The 26,518-nt window shown below is 45.0% G+C and overlaps 16 non-coding genes across 16 annotated transcripts; all 16 read right to left on the reverse strand.

Annotated features, from left to right (window-relative positions):
* Positions 1–797: 797 nt before the first annotated feature.
* LOC141218318 (U2 spliceosomal RNA) lies at positions 798–988 on the reverse strand. Its single transcript, XR_012287072.1, has one exon. It is a non-coding gene; the product is annotated as a U2 spliceosomal RNA (small nuclear RNA).
* A 1,119-nt stretch (positions 989–2,107) lies between these two features.
* Positions 2,108–2,299, reverse strand: LOC141218187 (U2 spliceosomal RNA). The gene has a single exon (XR_012286944.1). It is a non-coding gene; the product is annotated as a U2 spliceosomal RNA (small nuclear RNA).
* A 1,118-nt stretch (positions 2,300–3,417) lies between these two features.
* Positions 3,418–3,608, reverse strand: LOC141218603 (U2 spliceosomal RNA). The gene has a single exon (XR_012287298.1). It is a non-coding gene; the product is annotated as a U2 spliceosomal RNA (small nuclear RNA).
* Positions 3,609–4,728: 1,120 nt separating this feature from the next.
* Positions 4,729–4,918, reverse strand: LOC141218358 (U2 spliceosomal RNA). Its single transcript, XR_012287108.1, has one exon. It is a non-coding gene; the product is annotated as a U2 spliceosomal RNA (small nuclear RNA).
* Positions 4,919–11,058: 6,140 nt separating this feature from the next.
* LOC141218143 (U2 spliceosomal RNA) lies at positions 11,059–11,249 on the reverse strand. Its single transcript, XR_012286903.1, has one exon. It is a non-coding gene; the product is annotated as a U2 spliceosomal RNA (small nuclear RNA).
* Positions 11,250–12,369: 1,120 nt separating this feature from the next.
* Positions 12,370–12,560, reverse strand: LOC141218614 (U2 spliceosomal RNA). The gene has a single exon (XR_012287309.1). It is a non-coding gene; the product is annotated as a U2 spliceosomal RNA (small nuclear RNA).
* Positions 12,561–13,677: 1,117 nt separating this feature from the next.
* LOC141218625 (U2 spliceosomal RNA) lies at positions 13,678–13,868 on the reverse strand. The gene has a single exon (XR_012287320.1). It is a non-coding gene; the product is annotated as a U2 spliceosomal RNA (small nuclear RNA).
* Positions 13,869–14,989: 1,121 nt separating this feature from the next.
* Positions 14,990–15,180, reverse strand: LOC141218636 (U2 spliceosomal RNA). The gene has a single exon (XR_012287331.1). It is a non-coding gene; the product is annotated as a U2 spliceosomal RNA (small nuclear RNA).
* A 1,125-nt stretch (positions 15,181–16,305) lies between these two features.
* On the reverse strand, positions 16,306–16,496 carry LOC141218647 (U2 spliceosomal RNA). Its single transcript, XR_012287342.1, has one exon. It is a non-coding gene; the product is annotated as a U2 spliceosomal RNA (small nuclear RNA).
* A 1,121-nt stretch (positions 16,497–17,617) lies between these two features.
* LOC141218658 (U2 spliceosomal RNA) lies at positions 17,618–17,808 on the reverse strand. The gene has a single exon (XR_012287353.1). It is a non-coding gene; the product is annotated as a U2 spliceosomal RNA (small nuclear RNA).
* A 1,120-nt stretch (positions 17,809–18,928) lies between these two features.
* On the reverse strand, positions 18,929–19,119 carry LOC141218087 (U2 spliceosomal RNA). Its single transcript, XR_012286850.1, has one exon. It is a non-coding gene; the product is annotated as a U2 spliceosomal RNA (small nuclear RNA).
* Positions 19,120–20,236: 1,117 nt separating this feature from the next.
* LOC141218669 (U2 spliceosomal RNA) lies at positions 20,237–20,427 on the reverse strand. Its single transcript, XR_012287364.1, has one exon. It is a non-coding gene; the product is annotated as a U2 spliceosomal RNA (small nuclear RNA).
* Positions 20,428–21,547: 1,120 nt separating this feature from the next.
* On the reverse strand, positions 21,548–21,738 carry LOC141218253 (U2 spliceosomal RNA). Its single transcript, XR_012287006.1, has one exon. It is a non-coding gene; the product is annotated as a U2 spliceosomal RNA (small nuclear RNA).
* Positions 21,739–22,859: 1,121 nt separating this feature from the next.
* Positions 22,860–23,050, reverse strand: LOC141218681 (U2 spliceosomal RNA). The gene has a single exon (XR_012287375.1). It is a non-coding gene; the product is annotated as a U2 spliceosomal RNA (small nuclear RNA).
* A 1,121-nt stretch (positions 23,051–24,171) lies between these two features.
* On the reverse strand, positions 24,172–24,362 carry LOC141218692 (U2 spliceosomal RNA). The gene has a single exon (XR_012287386.1). It is a non-coding gene; the product is annotated as a U2 spliceosomal RNA (small nuclear RNA).
* Positions 24,363–25,483: 1,121 nt separating this feature from the next.
* On the reverse strand, positions 25,484–25,674 carry LOC141218704 (U2 spliceosomal RNA). Its single transcript, XR_012287397.1, has one exon. It is a non-coding gene; the product is annotated as a U2 spliceosomal RNA (small nuclear RNA).
* Positions 25,675–26,518: the final 844 nt, after the last annotated feature.

Raw genomic sequence — 26,518 nt, forward strand, 5'->3', positions numbered from 1 at the left:
CTCCTGCTGCTGCTGCTGCTGGCTGTCCAGCAGCAGACTGAAGGTGGCTGCTGCTGTGCGCAGGTATATAAAGGCTCAGAGCCTATTATGACACGCGCAGCCAGCGTTCCATTGCCACATTCCGTCTACTGCAGGCGGGATACCTGGATGGCTGAATGTCACTGAGAAGCTCACAGAGACCGCCATAAGCAACAGTTTAAAAGAATGCCACAGACTAATCAACCAAACTTTTTGGGTTGGTTTCTCTTTTATAGTCTGCAGGCATTAAATGAAAGAAGTCAGTGTTTCAGCAGAGGGAGACAACGTTTCAGAAAAGGCATTGTAGCAAACAAAAAAGAAATTTTAAGCGCAGCAGAGTAACCAGCTCACATACCTGTTAGCTCAGGTGAGTTTAAAGGCTGCTGTTGATAACAAGGGCATTTGCTAAATAGATGGTGTGTGTGCAACAATATACTGAAAGGTCAATTATATTGTGCAGCTTATCTCACCACCTGTAGTTATTTAGGTGAAAGCTCCAAAATGCTTGCCTAATATGTCTGTTTATCCAAAAGGAAGTATAGAGGGAGAGCTAGATAGATAGCATTGCATTACATTACATTACATGGCAATGCAATGCACAGTTGCTGAAGTTGAACCAAAATGAGCTTGTCATCTGGCTTCTGCAACTTTTAACATGAAAAATCCAATGAGGAGAAGTAAAGCAAAGCCAAAGAGTCCATCCCAAAATCCGACAAACAAGCAAAATGAACAAAAAGCATTGAATTCAATTCTTTCTGATTTTAGAAACTGCATTAAAGAAGGGGTGCACCGGTCCTGGAGATACTGCAATACCAGGTCAATGCGTGGAGTGGACAGAGCAAGCTCTTTTTCCATCTTCCCTGTTCTAAAAATCCATTTAATATATGGTCCCCAGATAGGGGACGTATCAGATATTAAACTGATAAGAACAGATACTACACTTGATCTTAGCCAAAAGCCGAGAAGCGATAACCAGAATTGGTTTCCGACTACGGTGCCACCCAAGGATTCTGAAAAGTCCATTTGTGGAGATGGCCACCTGGACTCCCGTTAAGAAGACATGCTGTCAACCACTAGATCCCTCACATGCCTGCACTTTTCGGCTTGCTGCTGCTGCAATCCACGCGTTTTAGATCTGCATAACTCCACCTCTTTTAGCACAGTACCCTCAACCCCCGGCTGTTCCCACCCGCCTCAACACCGTGGAAGGGAGGAGAACCAATTAAGGCGGGGGGGGGTGGAACGAGCAGCTGTCTACCCTTAGCAGGAGGGTTGCTGATTAATTACCTCTCCTGCTGCTGCTGCTGCTGGCTGTCCAGCAGCAGACTGAAGGTGGCTGCTGCTGTGCGCAGGTATATAAAGGCTCAGAGCCTATTATGACACGCGCAGCCAGCGTTCCATTGCCACATTCCGTCTACTGCATGCGGGATACCTGGATGGCTGAATGTCACTGAGAAGCTCACAGAGACCGCCATAAGCAACAGTTTAAAAGAATGCCACAGACTAATCAACCAAACTTTTTGGGTTGGTTTCTCTTTTATAGTCTGCAGGCATTAAAATGAAAGAAGTCAGTGTACCAGCAGAGGGAGACAACGTTTCAGAAAAGGCATTGTAGCAAACAAAAAAGAAATTTTAAGCGCAGCAGAGTAACCAGCTCGCATACCTGTTAGCTCAGGTGAGTTTAAAAGGCTGCTGTTGATAACAAGGGCATTTGCTAAATAGATGGTGTGTGTGCAACAATATACTGAAAGGTCAATTATATTGTGCAGCTTATCTCACCACCTGTAGTTATTTAGTGAAAAGCTCCAAAATGCTTGCCTAATATGTCTGTTTATCCAAAAGGAAGTATAGAGGGAGAGCTAGATAGATAGCATTGCATTACATTACATTACATGGCAATGCAATGCACAGTTGCTGAAGTTGAACCAAAATGAGCTTGTCATCTGGCTTCTGCAACTTTTAACATGAAAAAATCCAATTGAGGAGAAGAAAAGCAAAGCCAAGAGTCCATCCCAAAATCCGACAAACAAGCAAAATGAACAAAAAGCATTGAATTCAATTCTTTCTGATTTTAGAAACTGCATTAAAGAAGGGGTGCACCGGTCCCTGGAGATACTGCAATACCAGGTCAATGCGTGGAGTGGACAGAGCAAGCTCTTTTTCCATCTCCCTGTTCTAAAAATCCATTTAATATATGGTCCCCAGATAGGGGACGTATCAGATATTAAACTGATAAGAACAGATACTACACTTGATCTTAGCCAAAAGGCCGAGAAGCGATAACCAGAATTGGTTTCCGACTACGGTGCCACCCAAGGATTCTGAAAAGTCCATTTGTGGAGATGGCCACCTGGACTCCCGTTAAGAAGACATGCTGTCAACCTCTAGATCCCTCACATGCCTGCACTTTTCGGCTTGCTGCTGCTGCAATCCACGCGTTTTAGATCTGCATAACTCCACCTCTTTTAGCACAGTACCCTCAACCCCCGGCTGTTCCCACCCGCCTCAACACCGTTGGAAGGGAGGAGAACCAATTAAGGCGGGGGGGGGGGTGGAACGAGCAGCTGTCTACCCTTAGCAGGAGGGTTGCTGATTAATTACCTCTCCTGCTGCTGCTGCTGGCTGTCCAGCAGCAGACTGAAGGTGGCTGCTGCTGTGCGCAGGTATATAAAGGCTCAGAGCCTATTATGACACGCGCAGCCAGCGTTCCATTGCCACATTCCGTCTACTGCAGGCGGGATACCTGGATGGCTGAATGTCACTGAGAAGCTCACAGAGACGGCCATAACCAACAGTTTAAAAGAATGCCACAGACTAATCAACCAAACTTTTTGGGTTGGGTTCTCTTTTATAGTCTGCAGGCATTAAATGAAAGAAGTCAGTGTTCCAGCAGAGGGAGACAACGTTTCAGAAAAGGCATTGTAGCAAACCAAAAAAGAAATTTTAAGCGCAGCAGAGTAACCAGCTCACATACCTGTTAGCTCAGGTGAGTTTAAAAGGCTGCTGTTGATAACAAGGGCATTTGCTAAATAGATGGTGTGTGTGCAACAATATACTGAAAGGTCAATTATATTGTGCAGCTTATCTCACCACCTGTAGTTATTTAGGTGAAAGCTCCAAAATGCTTGCCTAATATGTCTGTTTATCCAAAAGGAAGTATAGAGGGAGAGCTAGATAGATAGCATTGCATTACATTACATTACATGGCAATGCAATGCACAGTTGCTGAAGTTGAACCAAAATGAGCTTGTCATCTGGCTTCTGCAACTTTTAACATGAAAAATCCAATGAGGAGAAGAAAAGCAAAGCCAAAGAGTCCATCCCAAAATCCGACAAGCAAGCAAAATGAACAAAAAGCATTGAATTCAATTCTTTCTGATTTTAGAAACTGCATTAAAGAAGGGGTGCACCGGTCCTGGAGATACTGCAATACCAGGTCAATGCGTGGAGTGGACAGAGCAAGCTCTTTTTCCATCTCCCTGTTCTAAAAATCCATTTAATATATGGTCCCCAGATAGGGGACGTATCAGATATTAAACTGATAAGAACAGATACTACACTTGATCTTAGCCAAAAGGCCGAGAAGCGATAACCAGAATTGGTTTCCGACTACGGTGCCACCCAAGGATTCTGAAAAGTTCATTTGTGGAGATGGCCACCTGGACTTCCGTTAAGAAGACATGCTGTCAACCTCTAGATCCCTCACATGCCTGCACTTTTCGGCTTGCTGCTGCTGCAATCCACGCGTTTTAGATCTGCATAACTCCACCTCTTTTAGCACAGTACCCTCAACCCCCGGCTGTTCCCACCCGCCTCAACACCGTTGGAAGGGAGGAGAACCAATTAAGGCGGGGGGGGGGTGGAACGAGCAGCTGTCTACCCTTAGCAGGAGGGTTGCTGATTAATTACCTCTCCTGCTGCTGCTGCTGCTGGCTGTCCAGCAGCAGACTGAAGGTGGCTGCTGCTGTGCGCAGGTATATAAAGGCTCAGAGCCTATTATGACACGCGCAGCCAGCGTTCCATTGCCACATTCCGTCTACTGCAGGCGGGATACCTGGATGGCTGAATGTCACTGAGAAGCTCACAGAGACCGCCATAAGCAACAGTTTAAAAGAATGCCACAGACTAATCAACCAAACTTTTTGGGTTGGTTTCTCTTTTATAGTCTGCAGGCATTAAATGAAAGAAGTCAGTGTTCCAGCAGAGGGAGACAACGTTTCAGAAAAGGCATTGTAGCAAACCAAAAAAGAAATTTTAAGCGCAGCAGAGTAACCAGCTCACATACCTGTTAGCTCAGGTGAGTTTAAAAGGCTGCTGTTGATAACAAGGGCATTTGCTAAATAGATGGTGTGTGTGCAACAATATACTGAAAGGTCAATTATATTGTGCAGCTTATCTCACCACCTGTAGTTATTTAGGTGAAAGCTCCAAAATGCTTGCCTAATATGTCTGTTTATCCAAAAGGAAGTATAGAGGGAGAGCTAGATAGATAGCATTGCATTACATTACATTACATGGCAATGCAATGCACAGTTGCTGAAGTTGAACCAAAATGAGCTTGTCATCTGGCTTCTGCAACTTTTAACATGAAAAATCCAATGAGGAGAAGAAAAGCAAAGCCAAAGAGTCCATCCCAAAATCCGACAAACAAGCAAAATGAACAAAAAGCATTGAATTCAATTCTTTCTGATTTTAGAAACTGCATTAAAGAAGGGGTGCACCGGTCCTGGAGATACTGCAATACCAGGTCAATGCGTGGAGTGGACAGAGCAAGCTCTTTTTCCATCTCCCTGTTCTAAAAATCCATTTAATATATGGTCCCCAGATAGGGGACGTATCAGATATTAAACTGATAAGAACAGATCAGGTTTCAACATATTTTATTAAGTGCGTAAAAGATGGTTTACAATCAAAAACAACAACACAAACAGTACATTATTAAAACACAGAATTCCACCCATAAAAACCCCATATACGATTAGCATCCCTTCTCCCAATACATTTGACATCCCTCAAGTAATAAATATACATCTGGCTAAAAGCAATTTTAAGACAATCCTTCACAGAAATAGCATCACGTTTAAAAAGTAAAATATTGCGTGCCTTCCAAAGGGCGTCTTTAAAACAGTTAATCATACACCAACATATACAATACTGTTGAGGGGTCGGACATTTAAAAAGGCCATATAAAACATATTCATGGTTAAAATCTCTTAAACCGCAAGTCCATTTTAAAAGAATCCCAACTTTGTGCCAAAGTTCCTGTGCAAATGGGCAATTCCACATAAGGTGCAAGGTGGTTTCGTCATAAACACATGAGTCTCTGGGGCATTTTGCTCTGGCCACCAGGCCTCTCCTGTGTTGAAACTCTCTGGTGGGGAGGCACTGGTGGACCACCATCCATGCGATGTCCTTATGTCCATTTGCTAAAAATTTTCCGAAGACATTCTTCCAAACTTGCTTCGACCTCTCTTCTGAGAAATTTACTATGGGGGTCACATCTTCATTCCTCCTCAGAAAAGATAAAAGCTTCTTGCGGTCTTTAAAAATGTCCATATTAAAATCACCAAGGCTATAAAATCGAACAGTCTTTTCTAAGATTGCTTGGTGTTTGGGGGGGCATAGTAAAACAGGGGAATTCAACGACAACTTAAACCATCTTTTAAAAATCATCCCACAAGTACATTTTAAAAAATAACTTAGCGCACTATTACCATTAAAATGTTTGAAACAAAAGCAGAAATAATTTAAATACAAATAAATATGTAAATCGGGGACATCCCTTCCGCCGTTCATTTTATTCTTCCTCATTATTTCTCGCCTTAATTTTTCCATTTTGGAGTTCCATAAAAACATACAGATCATCCTAGTCATTTTTTTAATTAAAACATCAGAGGGGGGGTACACCATAGCTATATACAGTATGAGGGGTAACAACACTGATTTTATAATTAAAATTTTCCCCTCCATTGTTAGGGACCTCAAACCCCAAAATGATATTTTCTTTGACATTTTTTCTATGACATTCTCCCAGCTTTGAGTTCCCACATTCTCCTCGTTAAAAACAACTCCAAGAATTTTTACATTGTCTCGTTTTAAAGTGAGCTGCGGGAGTTGGGCGGTGTCCCAGGATCCCAAAGTCAGACATTCAGATTTATTTAAATTAAGTTTAAAACCGGATGCCTGGGAAAAAAAATCAATGCGCAACACCGCCCTCCGGAGGGAAGCAGGGTCCACGCACACAACCGTCACGTCATCCATGTAGCCAAAGACTCTCACATCACTGCCACCTCCGCCAGGAACAGGAACCCCTCTAATCACTTTGTCTTTCCTTATTGCGCTCAGCAGGGGCTCCATGGCGCAGATGAACAGGATGGGCGACAAGGGGCATCCCTGCTTCACTCCGGACTCAAGGGGAACTCCATCTGTTAAAAAGCCATTAAGAGAAATTTGACTAAAACAATTTTTATATAAAATCTTAATACAATTTAAAAGCATATTAGGGATACCCATTCTTTTTAAAACTCTAAAAAGAAATCTATGAGAGACTCTATCGAAAGCTTTTTCAAAATCTAGGGCTAAAAGAGCTACATTTTGACCCCGGTCTCTGGAATACCAAATTACATCCCTTAATACGTTTAAAACCTCTGAAATACTTCTGCCTGGTACACTACAAACCTGCTCAGGCTGGATTAGTTTGGCAATGACATTCCTGAGCCGGTTTGCAACCACCTTAGCAAGTACCTTGTAATCGACGTTTAGGAGAGTTATGGGTCTCCAATTCGCTAGAGCACTGCGATCACCTTTTTTATATATCAAAGACACCACTCCTCTCCTCCACGAAAATGGCAACTGTTCACAAATAAAAACTTCTTTAAAAAGCATAAAAAGGTCCTCTTTTAAAATGTCCCAAAAAGTAAGATAAAACTCTACAGGTAGTCCGTCACACCCAGGTGCTTTACCCTTAGAGAAACTTTTAAAAACATAAAATAATTCCTCTAAAACAATATCGCGTTCTAAAAACTCCTGGTCTGTAAAATTTAACTTAAAATCGAGATCATTAAGAGCATCAGATAAAAAGGACTCATCTATACACTTTTTACTAAAAAGAGGCTTATAAAAGTTAAAAGTAGCATTCAACATTCCCTGCATAGATGTTTCACCCTCTAGATTTGTGATCACTTCTCTTTTATCCATGACTTTTTTGAAGAAGAAGCGAGAGCACTTCTCCCCCTCCTCCAAGTGCTGCACTCTAGAGTTAAAAATAATCTCTTTCCCCTTTGTGTCTATGCAGTTCTGAATTTCAGTTTTTAGGCTAGCAATATCATCTCCCACCTCCACCCCTAGCTCTTTGAATTTAAAAAGTGTTTGTAGTTTGGTGTTAAGATCACTAAAACATCTTTTTTTCTCTCTAGCTTTACGTCTCCCTGCTTTTATAAAAAACATTCTGACTTTTTTTTTCAAATTTTCCCACCAGGTTACCATAGGGGCATCAGAAGGTTTTTGTCGCCGCCAGGCTTGATAGGCTTTAACAAAGTCTTGTCGAATCAGAGGGTCCTCCAGCAGGTAAGTACTTAGACGCCAGAGGCCCCTGTTGACCCTCTGTTCATCCCGGTATTCTAGATGCACCTCCAAGCCCTTATGGTCAGAAAATATATTTGATGTTAAAACACATTTTACAGGGTTAAAATCATCTGATAGGAAAATAAAATCGATCCTGGAGGACACCCCACTTCCGGACCACGTATAACCAGGGTCCGTCGGCAGGAGTGACCTCCACGCATCGCATAATTTAAAATCAGTTATAAAATCTTTCAATAGATGACATGACTTATACAATTTGCGTAAAGGGTCACCCCCCGCTCGTTGTTCACTAGCACAAAGACAATTAAAATCACCCCCTACGATCAGGGGAGATGACCCAGTACAGTACAATGGCAATATCCCAAATAAATTAATTCTCTCTTGCTTATCAGGGGAAGCATAAACATTCATTACACATAGGGTAAAACCATTAAATTTAAAATGCACTAAAACCACTCTGCCTGGTACTATTTCTGTGACAGTATTTATAGCAATATTTCTCCCACGACAGAGGAAGCCCACCCCCGCTGACTTGTTGTCATTGGAGCCAGACCAGATGGAGGGCCCCAGTCTCCAATCTGTCTTGATGTCATTATAATTTAGTGCATGTTGTATCCCGTATTCCTGTAATAAACATATGTCAAAGTCAGTGGTTTCTAAGTACTTAAATAGAGCAGCCCTACGAACTGGGCTCTTTAATGACCTCACATTCAGTGAGACAAGTCTTAATGTGGGCATTCATAGGTCAGGGTGGTGGATCTTCCATGAGGACACCTGACTCAAAGCCCTGTATGCCAAATTGCTCCAGGACATCCGGGCTAGAGGACCCAAATGACTCGATATTCTGTGAGCCGGCGGTTGCCCCCTCGTAGGTCACGGTTCCCAGCCACATTCCAGGAGACGCTGGGGCTTCGACATTCCGTCTCTTTTTCGGGGCAGACTCCACTAGGTCACTGGTGCAGTCCTCCTCTTCCTCCACCTCCTCCAGGGGGAGAGACTGGTCCATCAGGATAAGATCACCAACACAGATTCCCTGATGTTCGCCACCTAGAAGCAAAGCCCCCTCATCTGGCTGGCTAATCGCCCTGGAAGATCCTGAGGCCATCGCTGCGTGGTCCCCTGTAGCCAACCGCACAGGGGCACCACCCTCCAGCCCAACAGGATCGGTATCGGGAACCATCGACACGGAGGATACCCTCCCAGAAGGAGGACCCCTCCGTTCCGGTCCATGCGAGGTCCGCCCATCGTTAAGGGACTTCGATGCAGTGGCCGCCCCAGAGGGGCCTCCGGCTCCCTGCTCCATCCCAACCTTCTCGCCCTTCGAACCGCCCTCCGACGCCGGCCCGCCAGTGAAGACCGGCGGGCGCATCGGCTCAGCTGCAGAAGATGCAGCTTCTGCGTAAGTCCTGGTCCTGGTCCTGTTGGGGCATCCTCGGAACATGTGCCCCGCCTCACCACAAAGATTGCATTTCCTCCCAGCGGGACAGTCCTTCATTAAATGTCCGTAACAGCTGCAATTATTGCAGCGGTCTACTTTCCTGCCCGTGCAGGACGTTTGGGTATGACCCATTTGTCCACAGTTCCTGCAACATACCGGCATTCCAGGGTAAAATAAGTAGCCTCTGCTCTTACCGATCACAAATGTTGAGGGAGGGTGTAGCATTCCTCCCACTCCACTTGGGTCCCTCTTTAGACGGGCCATGTACCTCCTCTTGCCGCACCAGAAGCCTACCGCGTTCTTCACAGTGCCCAGGTATCTCAGATCATCACAATAACGGATAAGGTAGGTCGAGATGTCTGCAGCCTCCACAAAGGGGTTCGGGAAATGCACCACGATAGGGATCTCGTCATAGGCATACAAGAGACAAAAGGTTAGTCCATCCAATTCATCTAAGTAGTTTTTCTCATTTACCTTTTGTACGAGTTGGTGACAGCATCCCTGGCTCTTGAAGGTGATGGTGTAAGTCCCCTTGTACTCATTGTCCTGGAAGCAGAATATGTCTTCCCGCCGAAACTCCAGAACTCCAAGCAGAATCCTATGGCAGATGTAGTCCAAGTTCTTCTCCGTCCTCGATCCTGCTCCAACTTCAATCCTCACGGTGTTCCGCATCCGGGCATCACCCGATGAATATGTGAGCGTTGCCGGCATCCTTCACTCAGGAACGTACCGACTCTTCTCTCTGAAAGGCGCAAGCCTTCATGGGATCCCTTCCCGTTGCTCCCTCCGAAGAGGAACGATCCCCCCAGGCCGAGAGAAAGGGTACCAAGAGCACCTCACAGGCAAGACCACACAGGTAAACCTGATAGATCGTGCCAAAAGGCCGAGAAGCGATAACCAGAATTGGTTTCCGACTACGGTGCCACCCAAGGATTCTGAAAAGTCCATTTGTGGAGATGGCCACCTGGACTCCCGTTAAGAAGACATGCTGTCAACCTCTAGATCCCTCACATGCCTGCACTTTTCGGCTTGCTGCTGCTGCAATCCACGCGTTTTAGATCTGCATAACTCCACCTCTTTTAGCACAGTACCCTCAACCCCCGGCTGTTCCCACCCGCCTCAACACCGTTGGAAGGGAGGAGAACCAATTAAGGCGGGGGGGGGGGGGGGGAACGAGCAGCTGTCTACCCTTAGCAGGAGGGTTGCTGATTAATTACCTCTCCTGCTGCTGCTGCTGCTGGCTGTCCAGCAGCAGACTGAAGGTGGCTGCTGCTGTGCGCAGGTATATAAAGGCTCAGAGCCTATTATGACACGCGCAGCCAGTGTTCCATTGCCACATTCCGTCTACTGCAGGCGGGATACCTGGATGGCTGAATGTCACTGAGAAGCTCACAGAGACCGCCATAAGCAACAGTTTAAAAGAATGCCACAGACTAATCAACCAAACTTTTTGGGTTGGTTTCTCTTTTATAGTCTGCAGGCATTAAATGAAAGAAATCAGTGTTCCAGCAGAGGGAGACAACGTTTCAGAAAAGGCATTGTAGCAAACCAAAAAATAAATTTTAAGCGCAGCAGAGTAACCAGCTCACATACCTGTTAGCTCAGGTGAGTTTAAAAGGCTGCTGTTGATAACAAGGGCATTTGCTAAATAGATGGTGTGTGTGCAACAATATACTGAAAGGTCAATTATATTGTGCAGCTTATCTCACCACCTGTAGTTATTTAGGTGAAAGCTCCAAAATGCTTGCCTAATATGTCTGTTTATCCAAAAGGAAGTATAGAGGGAGAGCTAGATAGATAGCATTGCATTACATTACATTACATGGCAATGCAATGCACAGTTGCTGAAGTTGAACCAAAATGAGCTTGTCATCTGGCTTCTGCAACTTTTAACATGAAAAATCCAATGAGGAGAAGAAAAGCAAAGCCAAAGAGTCCATCCCAAAATCCGACAAACAAGCAAAATGAACAAAAAGCATTGAATTCAATTCTTTCTGATTTTAGAAACTGCATTAAAGAAGGGGTGCACCGGTCCTGGAGATACTGCAATACCAGGTCAATACGTGGAGTGGACAGAGCAAGCTCTTTTTCCATCTCCCTGTTCTAAAAATCCATTTAATATATGGTCCCCAGATAGGGGACGTATCAGATATTAAACTGATAAGAACAGATACTACACTTGATCTTAGCCAAAAGGCCGAGAAGCGATAACCAGAATTGGTTTCCGACTACGGTGCCACCCAAGGATTCTGAAAAGTCCATTTGTGGAGATGGCCACCTGGACTCCCGTTAAGAAGACATGCTGTCAACCTCTAGATCCCTCACATGCCTGCACTTTTCGGCTTGCTGCTGCTGCAATCCACGCGTTTTAGATCTGCATAACTCCACCTCTTTTAGCACAGTACCCTCAACCCCCGGCTGTTCCCACCCGCCTCAACACCGTTGGAAGGGAGGAGAACCAATTAAGGCGGGGGGGGGGTGGAACGGGCAGCTGTCTACCCTTAGCAGGAGGGTTGCTGATTAATTACCTCTCCTGCTGCTGCTGCTGCTGGCTGTCCAGCAGCAGACTGAAGGTGGCTGCTGCTGTGCGCAGGTATATAAAGGCTCAGAGCCTATTATGACACGCGCAGCCAGCGTTCCATTGCCACATTCCGTCTACTGCAGGCGGGATACCTGGATGGCTGAATGTCACTGAGAAGCTCACAGAGACCGCCATAAGCAACAGTTTAAAAGAATGCCACAGACTAATCAACCAAACTTTTTGGGTTGGTTTCTCTTTTATAGTCTGCAGGCATTAAATGAAAGAAGTCAGTGTTCCAGCAGAGGGAGACAACGTTTCAGAAAAGGCATTGTAGCAAACCAAAAAAGAAATTTTAAGCGCAGCAGAGTAACCAGCTCACATACCTGTTAGCTCAGGTGAGTTTAAAAGGCTGCTGTTGATAACAAGGGCATTTGCTAAATAGATGGTGTGTGTGCAACAATATACTGAAAGGTCAATTATATTGTGCAGCTTATCTCACCACCTGTAGTTATTTAGGTGAAAGCTCCAAAATGCTTGCCTAATATGTCTGTTTATCCAAAAGGAAGTATAGAGGGAGAGCTAGATAGATAGCATTGCATTACATTACATTACATGGCAATGCAATGCACAGTTGCTGAAGTTGAACCAAAATGAGCTTGTCATCTGGCTTCTGCAACTTTTAACATGAAAAATCCAATGAGGAGAAGAAAAGCAAAGCCAAAGAGTCCATCCCAAAATCCGACAAACAAGCAAAATGAACAAAAAGCATTGAATTCAATTCTTTCTGATTTTAGAAACTGCATTAAAGAAGGGGTGCACCGGTCCTGGAGATACTGCAATACCAGGTCAATGCGTGGAGTGGACAGAGCAAGCTCTTTTTCCATCTCCCTGTTCTAAAAATCCATTTAATATATGGTCCCCAGATAGGGGACGTATCAGATATTAAACTGATAAGAACAGATACTACACTTGATCTTAGCCAAAAGGCCGAGAAGCGATAACCAGAATTGGTTTCCGACTACGGTGCCACCCAAGGATTCTGAAAAGTCCATTTGTGGAGATGGCCACCTGGACTCCCGTTAAGAAGACATGCTGTCAACCTCTAGATCCCTCACATGCCTGCACTTTTCGGCTTGCTGCTGCAATCCACGCGTTTTAGATCTGCATAACTCCACCTCTTTTAGCACAGTACCCTCAACCCCCGGCTGTTCCCACCCGCCTCAACACCGTTGGAAGGGAGGAGAACCAATTAAGGCGGGGGGGGGGTGGAACGAGCAGCTGTCTACCCTTAGCAGGAGGGTTGCTGATTAATTACCTCTCCTGCTGCTGCTGCTGCTGGCTGTCCAGCAGCAGACTGAAGGTGGCTGCTGCTGTGCGCAGGTATATAAAGGCTCAGAGCCTATTATGACACGCGCAGCCAGCGTTCCATTGCCACATTCCGTCTACTGCAGGCGGGATACCTGGATGGCTGAATGTCACTGAGAAGCTCACAGAGACCGCCATAAGCAACAGTTTAAAAGAATGCCACAGACTAATCAACCAAACTTTTTGGGTTGGTTTCTCTTTTATAGTCTGCAGGCATTAAATGAAAGAAGTCAGTGTTCCAGCAGAGGGAGACAACGTTTCAGAAAAGGCATTGTAGCAAACCAAAAAATAAATTTTAAGCGCAGCAGAGTAACCAGCTCACATACCTGTTAGCTCAGGTGAGTTTAAAAGGCTGCTGTTGATAACAAGGGCATTTGCTAAATAGATGGTGTGTGTGCAACAATATACTGAAAGGTCAATTATATTGTGCAGCTTATCTCACCACCTGTAGTTATTTAGGTGAAAGCTCCAAAATGCTTGCCTAATATGTCTGTTTATCCAAAAGGAAGTATAGAGGGAGAGCTAGATAGATAGCATTGCATTACATTACATTACATGGCAATGCAATGCACAGTTGTTGAAGTTGAACCAAAATGAGCTTGTCATCTGGCTTCTGCAACTTTTAACATGAAAAATCCAATGAGGAGAAGAAAAGCAAAGCCAAAGAGTCCATCCCAAAATCCGACAAACAAGCAAAATGAACAAAAAGCATTGAATTCAATTCTTTCTGATTTTAGAAACTGCATTAAAGAAGGGGTGCACCGGTCCTGGAGATACTGCAATACCAGGTCAATGCGTGGAGTGGACAGAGCAAGCTCTTTTTCCATCTCCCTGTTCTAAAAATCCATTTAATATATGGTCCCCAGATAGGGGACGTATCAGATATTAAACTGATAAGAACAGATACTACACTTGATCTTAGCCAAAAGGCCGAGAAGCGATAACCAGAATTGGTTTCCGACTACGGTGCCACCCAAGGATTCTGAAAAGTCCATTTGTGGAGATGGCCACCTGGACTCCCGTTAAGAAGACATGCTGTCAACCTCTAGATCCCTCACATGCCTGCACTTTTCGGCTTGCTGCTGCTGCAATCCACGCGTTTTAGATCTGCATAACTCCACCTCTTTTAGCACAGTACCCTCAACCCCCGGCTGTTCCCACCCGCCTCAACACCGTTGGAAGGGAGGAGAACCAATTAAGGCGGGGGGGGGGGTGGAACGAGCAGCTGTCTACCCTTAGCAGGAGGGTTGCTGATTAATTACCTCTCCTGCTGCTGCTGCTGCTGGCTGTCCAGCAGCAGACTGAAGGTGGCTGCTGCTGTGCGCAGGTATATAAAGGCTCAGAGCCTATTATGACACGCGCAGCCAGCGTTCCATTGCCACATTCCGTCTACTGCAGGCGGGATACCTGGATGGCTGAATGTCACTGAGAAGCTCACAGAGACCGCCATAAGCAACAGTTTAAAAGAATGCCACAGACTAATCAACCAAACTTTTTGGGTTGGTTTCTCTTTTATAGTCTGCAGGCATTAAATGAAAGAAGTCAGTGTTCCAGCAGAGGGAGACAACGTTTCAGAAAAGGCATTGTAGCAAACCAAAAAAGAAATTTTAAGCGCAGCAGAGTAACCAGCTCACATACCTGTTAGCTCAGGTGAGTTTAAAAGGCTGCTGTTGATAACAAGGGCATTTGCTAAATAGATGGTGTGTGTGCAACAATATACTGAAAGGTCAATTATATTGTGCAGCTTATCTCACCACCTGTAGTTATTTAGGTGAAAGCTCCAAAATGCTTGCCTAATATGTCTGTTTATCCAAAAGGAAGTATAGAGGGAGAGCTAGATAGATAGCATTGCATTACATTACATTACATGGCAATGCAATGCACAGTTGCTGAAGTTGAACCAAAATGAGCTTGTCATCTGGCTTCTGCAACTTTTAACATGAAAAATCCAATGAGGAGAAGAAAAGCAAAGCCAAAGAGTCCATCCCAAAATCCGACAAACAAGCAAAATGAACAAAAAGCATTGAATTCAATTCTTTCTGATTTTAGAAACTGCATTAAAGAAGGGGTGCACCGGTCCTGGAGATACTGCAATACCAGGTCAATGCGTGGAGTGGACAGAGCAAGCTCTTTTTCCATCTCCCTGTTCTAAAAATCCATTTAATATATGGTCCCCAGATAGGGGACGTATCAGATATTAAACTGATAAGAACAGATACTACACTTGATCTTAGCCAAAAGGCCGAGAAGCGATAACCAGAATTGGTTTCCGACTACGGTGCCACCCAAGGATTCTGAAAAGTCCATTTGTGGAGATGGCCACCTGGACTCCCGTTAAGAAGACATGCTGTCAACCTCTAGATCCCTCACATGCCTGCACTTTTCGGCTTGCTGCTGCTGCAATCCACGCGTTTTAGATCTGCATAACTCCACCTCTTTTAGCACAGTACCCTCAACCCCCGGCTGTTCCCACCCGCCTCAACACCGTTGGAAGGGAGGAGAACCAATTAAGGCGGGGGGGGGGGGGGGTGGAACGAGCAGCTGTCTACCCTTAGCAGGAGGGTTGCTGATTAATTACCTCTCCTGCTGCTGCTGCTGCTGGCTGTCCAGCAGCAGACTGAAGGTGGCTGCTGCTGTGCGCAGGTATATAAAGGCTCAGAGCCTATTATGACACGCGCAGCCAGCGTTCCATTGCCACATTCCGTCTACTGCAGGCGGGATACCTGGATGGCTGAATGTCACTGAGAAGCTCACAGAGACCGCCATAAGCAACAGTTTAAAAGAATGCCACAGACTAATCAACCAAACTTTTTGGGTTGGTTTCTCTTTTATAGTCTGCAGGCATTAAATGAAAGAAGTCAGTGTTCCAGCAGAGGGAGACAACGTTTCAGAAAAGGCATTGTAGCAAACCAAAAAAGAAATTTTAAGCGCAGCAGAGTAACCAGCTCACATACCTGTTAGCTCAGGTGAGTTTAAAAGGCTGCTGTTGATAACAAGGGCATTTGCTAAATAGATGGTGTGTGTGCAACAATATACTGAAAGGTCAATTATATTGTGCAGCTTATCTCACCACCTGTAGTTATTTAGGTGAAAGCTCCAAAATGCTTGCCTAATATGTCTGTTTATCCAAAAGGAAGTATAGAGGGAGAGCTAGATAGATAGCATTGCATTACATTACATTACATGGCAATGCAATGCACAGTTGCTGAAGTTGAACCAAAATGAGCTTGTCATCTGGCTTCTGCAACTTTTAACATGAAAAATCCAATGAGGAGAAGAAAAGCAAAGCCAAAGAGTCCATCCCAAAATCCGACAAACAAGCAAAATGAACAAAAAGCATTGAATTCAATTCTTTCTGATTTTAGAAACTGCATTAAAGAAGGGGTGCACCGGTCCTGGAGATACTGCAATACCAGGTCAATGCGTGGAGTGGACAGAGCAAGCTCTTTTTCCATCTCCCTGTTCTAAAAATCCATTTAATATATGGTCCCCAGATAGGGGACGTATCAGATATTAAACTGATAAGAACAGATACTACACTTGATCTTAGCCAAAAGGCCGAGAAGCGATAACCAGAATTGGTTTCCGACTACGGTGCCACCCAAGGATTCTGAAAAGTCCATTTGTGGAGATGGCCACCTGGACTCCCGTTAAGAAGACATGCTGTCAACCTCTAGATCCCTCACATGCCTGCACTTTTCGGCTTGCTGCTGCTGCAATCCACGCGTTTTAGATCTGCATAACTCCACCTCTTTTAGCACAGTACCCTCAACCCCCGGCTGTTCCCACCCGCCTCAACACCGTTGGAAGGGAGGAGAACCAATTAAGGCGGGGGGGGGGGTGGAACGAGCAGCTGTCTACCCTTAGCAGGAGGGTTGCTGATTAATTACCTCTCCTGCTGCTGCTGCTGCTGGCTGTCCAGCAGCAGACTGAAGGTGGCTGCTGCTGTGCGCAGGTATATAAAGGCTCAGAGCCTATTATGACACGCGCAGCCAGCGTTCCATTGCCACATTCCGTCTACTGCAGGCGGGATACCTGGATGGCTGAATGTCACTGAGAAGCTCACAGAGACCGCCATAAGCAACAGTTTAAAAGAATGCCACAGACTAATCAACCAAACTTTTTGGGTTGGTTTCTCTTTTATAGTCTGCAGGCATTAAATGAAAGAAGTCAGTGTTCCAGCAGAGGGAGACAACGTTTCAGAAAAGGCATTGTAGCAAACCAAAAAAGAAATTTTAAGCGCAGCAGAGTAACCAGCTCACATACCTGTTAGCTCAGGTGAGTTTAAAAGGCTGCTGTTGATAACAAGGGCATTTGCTAAATAGATGGTGTGTGTGCAACAATATACTGAAAGGTCAATTATATTGTGCAGCTTATCTCACCACCTGTAGTTATTTAGGTGAAAGCTCCAAAATGCTTGCCTAATATGTCTGTTTATCCAAAAGGAAGTATAGAGGGAGAGCTAGATAGATAGCATTGCATTACATTACATTACATGGCAATGCAATGCACAGTTGCTGAAGTTGAACCAAAATGAGCTTGTCATCTGGCTTCTGCAACTTTTAACATGAAAAATCCAATGAGGAGAAGAAAAGCAAAGCCAAAGAGTCCATCCCAAAATCCGACAAACAAGCAAAATGAACAAAAAGCATTGAATTCAATTCTTTCTGATTTTAGAAACTGCATTAAAGAAGGGGTGCACCGGTCCTGGAGATACTGCAATACCAGGTCAATGCGTGGAGTGGACAGAGCAAGCTCTTTTTCCATCTCCCTGTTCTAAAAATCCATTTAATATATGGTCCCCAGATAGGGGACGTATCAGATATTAAACTGATAAGAACAGATACTACACTTGATCTTAGCCAAAAGGCCGAGAAGCGATAACCAGAATTGGTTTCCGACTACGGTGCCACCCAAGGATTCTGAAAAGTCCATTTGTGGAGATGGCCACCTGGACTCCCGTTAAGAAGACATGCTGTCAACCTCTAGATCCCTCACATGCCTGCACTTTTCGGCTTGCTGCTGCTGCAATCCACGCGTTTTAGATCTGCATAACTCCACCTCTTTTAGCACAGTACCCTCAACCCCCGGCTGTTCCCACCCGCCTCAACACCGTTGGAAGGGAGGAGAACCAATTAAGGCGGGGGGGGGGTGGAACGAGCAGCTGTCTACCCTTAGCAGGAGGGTTGCTGATTAATTACCTCTCCTGCTGCTGCTGCTGCTGGCTGTCCAGCAGCAGACTGAAGGTGGCTGCTGCTGTGCGCAGGTATATAAAGGCTCAGAGCCTATTATGACACGCGCAGCCAGCGTTCCATTGCCACATTCCGTCTACTGCAGGCGGGATACCTGGATGGCTGAATGTCACTGAGAAGCTCACAGAGACCGCCATAAGCAACAGTTTAAAAGAATGCCACAGACTAATCAACCAAACTTTTTGGGTTGGTTTCTCTTTTATAGTCTGCAGGCATTAAATGAAAGAAGTCAGTGTTCCAGCAGAGGGAGACAACGTTTCAGAAAAGGCATTGTAGCAAACCAAAAAAGAAATTTTAAGCGCAGCAGAGTAACCAGCTCACATACCTGTTAGCTCAGGTGAGTTTAAAAGGCTGCTGTTGATAACAAGGGCATTTGCTAAATAGATGGTGTGTGTGCAACAATATACTGAAAGGTCAATTATATTGTGCAGCTTATCTCACCACCTGTAGTTATTTAGGTGAAAGCTCCAAAATGCTTGCCTAATATGTCTGTTTATCCAAAAGGAAGTATAGAGGGAGAGCTAGATAGATAGCATTGCATTACATTACATTACATGGCAATGCAATGCACAGTTGCTGAAGTTGAACCAAAATGAGCTTGTCATCTGGCTTCTGCAACTTTTAACATGAAAAATCCAATGAGGAGAAGAAAAGCAAAGCCAAAGAGTCCATCCCAAAATCCGACAAACAAGCAAAATGAACAAAAAGCATTGAATTCAATTCTTTCTGATTTTAGAAACTGCATTAAAGAAGGGGTGCACCGGTCCTGGAGATACTGCAATACCAGGTCAATGCATGGAGTGGACAGAGCAAGCTCTTTTTCCATCTCCCTGTTCTAAAAATCCATTTAATATATGGTCCCCAGATAGGGGACGTATCAGATATTAAACTGATAAGAACAGATACTACACTTGATCTTAGCCAAAAGGCCGAGAAGCGATAACCAGAATTGGTTTCCGACTACGGTGCCACCCAAGGATTCTGAAAAGTCCATTTGTGGAGATGGCCACCTGGACTCCCGTTAAGAAGACATGCTGTCAACCTCTAGATCCCTCACATGCCTGCACCTTTCGGCTTGCTGCTGCTGCAATCCACGCGTTTTAGATCTGCATAACTCCACCTCTTTTAGCACAGTACCCTCAACCCCCGGCTGTTCCCACCCGCCTCAACACCGTTGGAAGGGAGGAGAACCAATTAAGGCGGGGGGGGGGTGGAACGAGCAGCTGTCTACCCTTACCAGGAGGGTTGCTGATTAATTACCTCTCCTGCTGCTGCTGCTGGCTGTCCAGCAGCAGACTGAAGGTGGCTGCTGCTGTGCGCAGGTATATAAAGGCTCAGAGCCTATTATGACACGCGCAGCCAGCGTTCCATTGCCACATTCCGTCTACTGCAGGCGGGATACCTGGATGGCTGAATGTCACTGAGAAGCTCACAGAGACCGCCATAAGCAACAGTTTAAAAGAATGCCACAGACTAATCAACCAAACTTTTTGGGTTGGTTTCTCTTTTATAGTCTGCAGGCATTAAATGAAAGAAGTCAGTGTTCCAGCAGAGGGAGACAACGTTTCAGAAAAGGCATTGTAGCAAACCAAAAAAGAAATTTTAAGCGCAGCAGAGTAACCAGCTCACATACCTGTTAGCTCAGGTGAGTTTAAAAGGCTGCTGTTGATAACAAGGGCATTTGCTAAATAGATGGTGTGTGTGCAACAATATACTGAAAGGTCAATTATATTGTGCAGCTTATCTCACCACCTGTAGTTATTTAGGTGAAAGCTCCAAAATGCTTGCCTAATATGTCTGTTTATCCAAAAGGAAGTATAGAGGGAGAGCTAGATAGATAGCATTGCATTACATTACATTACATGGCAATGCAATGCACAGTTGCTGAAGTTGAACCAAAATGAGCTTGTCATCTGGCTTCTGCAACTTTTAACATGAAAAATCCAATGAGGAGAAGAAAAGCAAAGCCAAAGAGTCCATCCCAAAATCCGACAAACAAGCAAAATGAACAAAAAGCATTGAATTCAATTCTTTCTGATTTTAGAAACTGCATTAAAGAAGGGGTGCACCGGTCCTGGAGATACTGCAATACCAGGTCAATGCGTGGAGTGGACAGAGCAAGCTCTTTTTCCATCTCCCTGTTCTAAAAATCCATTTAATATATGGTCCCCAGATAGGGGACGTATCAGATATTAAACTGATAAGAACAGATACTACACTTGATCTTAGCCAAAAGGCCGAGAAGCGATAACCAGAATTGGTTTCCGACTACGGTGCCACCCAAGGATTGTGAAAAGTCCATTTGTGGAGATGGCCACCTGGACTCCCATTAAGAAGACATGCTGTCAACCTCTAGATCCCTCACATGCCTGCACTTTTCGGCTTGCTGCTGCTGCAATCCACGCGTTTTAGATCTGCATAACTCCACCTCTTTTAGCACAGTACCCTCAACCCCCGGCTGTTCCCACCCGCCTCAACACCGTTGGAAGGGAGGAGAACCAATTAAGGCGGGGGGGGGGTGGAACGAGCAGCTGTCTACCCTTAGCAGGAGGGTTGCTGATTAATTACCTCTCCTGCTGCTGCTGCTGCTGGCTGTCCAGCAGCAGACTGAAGGTGGCTGCTGCTGTGCGCAGGTATATAAAGGCTCAGAGCCTATTATGACACGCGCAGCCAGCGTTCCATTGCCACATTCCGTCTACTGCAGGCGGGATACCTGGATGGCTGAATGTCACTGAGAAGCTCACAGAGACCACCATAAGCAACAGTTTAAAAGAATGCCACAGACTAATCAACCAAACTTTTTGGGTTGGTTTCTCTTTTATAGTCTGCAGGCATTAAATGAAAGAAGTCAGTGTTCCAGCAGAGGGAGACAACGTTTCAGAAAAGGCATTGTAGCAAACTAAAAAAGAAATTTTAAGCGCAGCAGAGTAACCAGCTCACATACCTGTTAGCTCAGGTGAGTTTAAAAGGCTGCTGTTGATAACAAGGGCATTTGCTAAATAGATGGTGTGTGTGCAACAATATACTGAAAGGTCAATTATATTGTGCAGCTTATCTCACCACCTGTAGTTATTTAGGTGAAAGCTCCAAAATGCTTGCCTAATATGTCTGTTTATCCAAAAGGAAGTATAGAGGGAGAGCTAGATAGATAGCATTGCATTACATTACATTACATGGCAATGCAATGCACAGTTGCTGAAGTTGAACCAAAATGAGCTTGTCATCTGGCTTCTGCAACTTTTAACATGAAAAATCCAATGAGGAGAAGAAAAGCAAAGCCAAAGAGTCCATCCCAAAATCCGACAAACAAGCAAAATGAACAAAAAGCATTGAATTCAATTCTTTCTGATTTTAGAAACTGCATTAAAGAAGGGGTGCACCGGTGCTGGAGATACTGCAATACCAGGTCAATGCGTGGAGTGGACAGAGCAAGCTCTTTTTCCATCTCCCTGTTCTAAAAATCCATTTAATATATGGTCCCCAGATAGGGGACGTATCAGATATTAAACTGATAAGAACAGATACTACACTTGATCTTAGCCAAAAGGCCGAGAAGCGATAACCAGAATTGGTTTCCGACTACGGTGCCACCCAAGGATTCTGAAAAGTCCATTTGTGGAGATGGCCACCTGGACTCCCGTTAAGAAGACATGCTGTCAACCTCTAGATCCCTCACATGCCTGCACTTTTCGGCTTGCTGCTGCTGCAATCCACGCGTTTTAGATCTGCATAACTCCACCTCTTTTAGCACAGTACCCTCAACCCCCGGCTGTTCCCACCCGCCTCAACACCGTTGGAAGGGAGGAGAACCAATTAAGGCGGGGGGGGGGGTGGAACGAGCAGCTGTCTACCCTTAGCAGGAGGGTTGCTGATTAATTACCTCTCCTGCTGCTGCTGCTGCTGGCTGTCCAGCAGCAGACTGAAGGTGGCTGCTGCTGTGCGCAGGTATATAAAGGCTCAGAGCCTATTATGACACGCGCAGCCAGCGTTCCATTGCCACATTCCGTCTACTGCAGGCGGGATTCCTGGATGGCTGAATGTCACTGAGAAGCTCACAGAGACCGCCATAAGCAACAGTTTAAAAGAATGCCACAGACTAATCAACCAAACTTTTTGGGTTGGTTTCTCTTTTATAGTCTGCAGGCATTAAATGAAAGAAGTCAGTGTTCCAGCAGAGGGAGACAACGTTTCAGAAAAGGCATTGTAGCAAACCAAAAAAGAAATTTTAAGCGCAGCAGAGTAACCAGCTCACATACCTGTTAGCTCAGGTGAGTTTAAAAGGCTGCTGTTGATAACAAGGGCATTTGCTAAATAGATGGTGTGTGTGCAACAATATACTGAAAGGTCAATTATATTGTGCAGCTTATCTCACCACCTGTAGTTATTTAGGTGAAAGCTCCAAAATGCTTGCCTAATATGTCTGTTTATCCAAAAGGAAGTATAGAGGGAGAGCTAGATAGATAGCATTGCATTACATTACATTACATGGCAATGCAATGCACAGTTGCTGAAGTTGAACCAAAATGAGCTTGTCATCTGGCTTCTGCAACTTTTAACATGAAAAATCCAATGAGGAGAAGAAAAGCAAAGCCAAAGAGTCCATCCCAAAATCCGACAAACAAGCAAAATGAACAAAAAGCATTGAATTCAATTCTTTCTGATTTTAGAAACTGCATTAAAGAAGGGGTGCACCGGTCCTGGAGATACTGCAATACCAGGTCAATGCGTGGAGTGGACAGAGCAAGCTCTTTTTCCATCTCCCTGTTCTAAAAATCCATTTAATATATGGTCCCCAGATAGGGGACGTATCAGATATTAAACTGATAAGAACAGATACTACACTTGATCTTAGCCAAAAGGCCGAGAAGCGATAACCAGAATTGGTTTCCGACTACGGTGCCACCCAAGGATTCTGAAAAGTCCATTTGTGGAGATGGCCACCTGGACTCCCGTTAAGAAGACATGCTGTCAACCTCTAGATCCCTCACATGCCTGCACTTTTCGGCTTGCTGCTGCTGCAATCCACGCGTTTTAGATCTGCATAACTCCACCTCTTTTAGCACAGTACCCTCAACCCCCGGCTGTTCCCACCCGCCTCAACACCGTTGGAAGGGAGGAGAACCAATTAAGGCGGGGGGGGGGGTGGAACGAGCAGCTGTCTACCCTTAGCAGGAGGGTTGCTGATTAATTACCTCTCCTGCTGCTGCTGCTGCTGGCTGTCCAGCAGCAGACTGAAGGTGGCTGCTGCTGTGCGCAGGTATATAAAGGCTCAGAGCCTATTATGACACGCGCAGCCAGCGTTCCATTGCCACATTCCGTCTACTGCAGGCGGGATACCTGGATGGCTGAATGTCACTGAGAAGCTCACAGAGACCGCCATAAGCAACAGTTTAAAAGAATGCCACAGACTAATCAACCAAACTTTTTGGGTTGGTTTCTCTTTTATAGTCTGCAGGCATTAAATGAAAGAAGTCAGTGTTCCAGCAGAGGGAGACAACGTTTCAGAAAAGGCATTGTAGCAAACCAAAAAAGAAATTTTAAGCGCAGCAGAGCAACCAGCTCACATACCTGTTAGCTCAGGTGAGTTTAAAAGGCTGCTGTTGATAACAAGGGCATTTGCTAAATAGATGGTGTGTGTGCAACAATATACTGAAAGGTCAATTATATTGTGCAGCTTATCTCACCACCTGTAGTTATTTAGGTGAAAGCTCCAAAATGCTTGCCTAATATGTCTGTTTATCCAAAAGGAAGTATAGAGGGAGAGCTAGATAGATAGCATTGCATTACATTACATTACATGGCAATGCAATGCACAGTTGCTGAAGTTGAACCAAAATGAGCTTGTCATCTGGCTTCTGCAACTTTTAACATGAAAAATCCAATGAGGAGAAGAAAAGCAAAGCCAAAGAGTCCATCCCAAAATCCGACAAACAAGCAAAATGAACAAAAAGCATTGAATTCAATTCTTTCTGATTTTAGAAACTGCATTAAAGAAGGGGTGCACCGGTCCTGGAGATACTGCAATACCAGGTCAATGCGTGGAGTGGACAGAGCAAGCTCTTTTTCCATCTCCCTGTTCTAAAAATCCATTTAATATATGGTCCCCAGATAGGGGACGTATCAGATATTAAACTGATAAGAACAGATACTACACTTGATCTTAGCCAAAAGGCCGAGAAGCGATAACCAGAATTGGTTTCCGACTACGGTGCCACCCAAGGATTCTGAAAAGTCCATTTGTGGAGATGGCCACCTGGACTCCCGTTAAGAAGACATGCTGTCAACCTCTAGATCCCTCACATGCCTGCACTTTTCGGCTTGCTGCTGCTGCAATCCACGCGTTTTAGATCTGCATAACTCCACCTCTTTTAGCACAGTACCCTCAACCCCCGGCTGTTCCCACCCGCCTCAACACCGTTGGAAGGGAGGAGAACCAATTAAGGCGGGGGGGGGGGTGGAACGAGCAGCTGTCTACCCTTAGCAGGAGGGTTGCTGATTAATTACCTCTCCTGCTGCTGCTGCTGCTGGCTGTCCAGCAGCAGACTGAAGGTGGCTGCTGCTGTGCGCAGGTATATAAAGGCTCAGAGCCTATTATGACACGCGCAGCCAGCGTTCCATTGCCACATTCCGTCTACTGCAGGCGGGATACCTGGATGGCTGAATGTCACTGAGAAGCTCACAGAGACCGCCATAAGCAACAGTTTAAAAGAATGCCACAGACTAATCAACCAAACTTTTTGGGTTGGTTTCTCTTTTATAGTCTGCAGGCATTAAATGAAAGAAGTCAGTGTTCCAGCAGAGGGAGACAACGTTTCAGAAAAGGCATTGTAGCAAACCAAAAAAGAAATTTTAAGCGCAGCAGAGTAACCAGCTCACATACCTGTTAGCTCAGGTGAGTTTAAAAGGCTGCTGTTGATAACAAGGGCATTTGCTAAATAGATGGTGTGTGTGCAACAATATACTGAAAGGTCAATTATATTGTGCAGCTTATCTCACCACCTGTAGTTATTTAGGTGAAAGCTCCAAAATGCTTGCCTAATATGTCTGTTTATCCAAAAGGAAGTATAGAGGGAGAGCTAGATAGATAGCATTGCATTACATTACATTACATGGCAATGCAATGCACAGTTGCTGAAGTTGAACCAAAATGAGCTTGTCATCTGGCTTCTGCAACTTTTAACATGAAAAATCCAATGAGGAGAAGAAAAGCAAAGCCAAAGAGTCCATCCCAAAATCCGACAAACAAGCAAAATGAACAAAAAGCATTGAATTCAATTCTTTCTGATTTTAGAAACTGCATTAAAGAAGGGGTGCACCGGTCCTGGAGATACTGCAATACCAGGTCAATGCGTGGAGTGGACAGAGCAAGCTCTTTTTCCATCTCCCTGTTCTAAAAATCCATTTAATATATGGTCCCCAGATAGGGGACGTATCAGATATTAAACTGATAAGAACAGATACTACACTTGATCTTAGCCAAAAGGCCGAGAAGCGATAACCAGAATTGGTTTCCGACTACGGTGCCACCCAAGGATTCTGAAAAGTCCATTTGTGGAGATGGCCACCTGGACTCCCGTTAAGAAGACATGCTGTCAACCTCTAGATCCCTCACATGCCTGCACTTTTCGGCTTGCTGCTGCTGCAATCCACGCGTTTTAGATCTGCATAACTCCACCTCTTTTAGCACAGTACCCTCAACCCCCGGCTGTTCCCACCCGCCTCAACACCGTTGGAAGGGAGGAGAACCAATTAAGGCGGGGGGGGGGTGGAACGAGCAGCTGTCTACCCTTAGCAGGAGGGTTGCTGATTAATTACCTCTCCTGCTGCTGCTGCTGCTGGCTGTCCAGCAGCAGACTGAAGGTGGCTGCTGCTGTGCGCAGGTATATAAAGGCTCAGAGCCTATTATGACACGCGCAGCCAGCGTTCCATTGCCACATTCCGTCTACTGCAGGCGGGATACCTGGATGGCTGAATGTCACTGAGAAGCTCACAGAGACCGCCATAAGCAACAGTTTAAAAGAATGCCACAGACTAATCAACCAAACTTTTTGGGTTGGTTTCTCTTTTATAGTCTGCAGGCATTAAATGAAAGAAGTCAGTGTTCCAGCAGAGGGAGACAACGTTTCAGAAAAGGCATTGTAGCAAACCAAAAAAGAAATTTTAAGCGCAGCAGAGTAACCAGCTCACATACCTGTTAGCTCAGGTGAGTTTAAAAGGCTGCTGTTGATAACAAGGGCATTTGCTAAATAGATGGTGTGTGTGCAACAATATACTGAAAGGTCAATTATATTGTGCAGCTTATCTCACCACCTGTAGTTATTTAGGTGAAAGCTCCAAAAT

The sequence above is a fragment of the Phyllobates terribilis genome, unplaced genomic scaffold (genome assembly GCF_046119375.1).
Source record: "Phyllobates terribilis strain yellow unplaced genomic scaffold, ASM4611937v1 Scaffold_249__1_contigs__length_2872098, whole genome shotgun sequence".
NCBI classification, from domain to species: domain Eukaryota; kingdom Metazoa; phylum Chordata; class Amphibia; order Anura; family Dendrobatidae; genus Phyllobates; species Phyllobates terribilis.